Raw genomic sequence first — 2422 nt, forward strand, 5'->3', positions numbered from 1 at the left:
ATCGATGAAACTCATATAATAGTTTTTCTTATTAATTGAATCTAGGGCAGACCCCCATACATCAGAGAAAACTAGCTCTAAAGGAGCATTTGAAGTACTACTAGAATTTGGATAGGGAAGTTGATGGCTCTTGCCTTGTTGGCAAGCATCACACACTCCCTCTTTATTCAACTCATTGCTAGAAAAGGAAATTTTATTATGTCTAAGAACATGTTGAACTATTGCCGAGGATGGATGTCCTAAACGATTGTGCCACCTTGACGGAGAGATCTTGGTGGCGCCAAGTGCATGTCTGCCCGAGCTTATGGGAGCTCATGGTAGGGGATAGAGCCCATTTCTACACCTTCCGTGGAGGAGGGTTCTCCTCGTTGCCTTGTCCTTGACATATAAAAAGTGAGGACGAGTTTCAAGAAACACATGATTGTCATAAGCTAAGCGATGAGCAGAGATCAAGTTTTTGGTGGCTTTGGGCATATGCAGGATATTTTTAAGATGAAGATTGCGAGTAGGGGCACGAACATATGCATGACCTATATGGGAAATCTTCATACCTGCGCCATTTGGCACGTTTACTTGATCGTGTCCATTGTACTTGTCCCGGACGATGAGTTTGTCGAGATCGCTGGTAATGTGGTATGTTGCACCTGAGTCCACATACCAGTTTGTGTCCACCCCATAGAAGGAGTTGGTGTTGACAGCTGCTGCACTTTTCTCCTTGTTCAAGGAGATGTCAAAACGGCGATAGCACTCCATGGCCGTGTGGTTGGGCTTGGTGCAGATTTGACAGAAGACATCGGGGAGATCATTGTGACCTCCTCCATTGCCGTGGCCGCCGTCGCGACCACGACCGCCTCCGTTGTTGCCTCGGCCACCTCCATTGCGGCCACCGTTGCCACCGTGGCCTCCGCCACGGTTGGATTCACCACACCCGCCGCAAGAGACGGTGTTAGCGGAGGAGCGGGAGGATTGTCCTCCGCCCTCGAACATAGCCAATCTGCTCTCAAAGCTGATCAGCTGCGAGTAAAGCTCGCTCACCTTGATTTGCTGAGTTCGAGCACAGATCGGGGAGACAAAGGACATGTAGTCGTAGTCGAGTCTCGCAAGGATGTAGGACACCATGTCGTCGTTGGTGAGCGGTTTGCCCACCGATGTAATCTCATCACCGAGCGCCTTCATGCGCCCGATGTACTCCGCCATCGTCGAGTTGCCCTTCTTGGTGGTGGAGAGAGCGATTCTGGTGTTGACGACGTGTGCCTGGGTTTGGGACATAAATATCTCCGTAATGGCGGCCCATGCTTTGGTCGCCATGTCGCAGTGTGCAACCTGGACCATAACAGGGGTTGAGATGGAGTTGAAGATGAAACTCAGCACCTGAGAGTCTCGAGCCTTGTTGATGTTGTATGCAGGGTTGCGCACGTCCGTGGGCTTGCCGTCCTTGTCGATGAGCTTCTGCGCTGCCTGCTCCCTCTCTGGATTGAGGTAGGAGACGAGTTGCGCTCCACGGATGGCCGCCATGGCTTGTGCGCGCCACACCAGGAAGTTGGAGTGATGGAGTCGGTCGGCTATGGGGATGAGGGAGGGCGCGGCGACAGCGCAGTTTGAGGAGGCCATGGCCACGAGAGATGTGCTTAGAGGAGATAGGCTCTGAATACCATGAAAGATGGCATATGAAGTGTATGCCTAGCAAGGACGCGTTACGTGTTATATATAGCCATAGGCTAGGGTTTACAGGATTCGGGAGTTAGGTTAGGCTTGATCCTCAAGTTAGCTAATCACAAAATAAGATCAACGCCATCAACCTAACTACCAGATTACAAGATTGTAACGCACGAAAGTTAAAGAGTATATACAGTTTATATCCAACCATATATACGTACATTATATTCTAACAGATTTTTGGCGAAAAAATGAAGTATTTTCGAATTTGGGAGGTTTCACTATTTTTCACTAAACTCAAAAACCTCTGTACTAATGGAAATCAACGGAATTTCGGATTCTCTTGAATAAAGTTTATGTACAAAAGAGAACCCTGGTTCAATCCAGTTCAGCATCCAGAAAGACAGGGCAATGCTCAGAGTTCAGTGAAAATGGTACCGAACATAGCAATGTGAGTTCAATGTTCAGACTTTAGCACTAGGATCTCCAAATAAGATGACGCCGCTCTGCACATGGCAACAATTGCCAAGATCCCATGACAGTATCTAGAGTCTGCTATAGTAACCTAATTTTTCGGTATGGCCCGCTTTGGTCGTGGACTAGGCTCCCAAGGGCCGAGCCGAGCCCGAGCCTTCTTTTTGGATTTTTTTTAAGATGATGTTCCGAGCAAGCCCGCGAGAGCTATACGGCGCACGGTATCTGGGCCGGCTCACTTTCACGCGTTTGTTCGTTCGCTCGCAGTCGCTGGCTGCGTTCGCTCCACTCG

The 2422-nt window shown here is 49.2% G+C and overlaps 1 pseudogene; it reads right to left on the reverse strand.

The window, feature by feature from the left end:
* Positions 1-998: 998 nt before the first annotated feature.
* On the reverse strand, positions 999-1137 carry LOC119266283 (annotated as a pseudogene).
* Between the last annotated feature and the right edge of the window lie 1285 nt (positions 1138-2422).

This window comes from Triticum dicoccoides, chromosome 2B (assembly GCF_002162155.2).
Source record: "Triticum dicoccoides isolate Atlit2015 ecotype Zavitan chromosome 2B, WEW_v2.0, whole genome shotgun sequence".
Lineage (NCBI taxonomy): Eukaryota > Viridiplantae > Streptophyta > Magnoliopsida > Poales > Poaceae > Triticum > Triticum dicoccoides.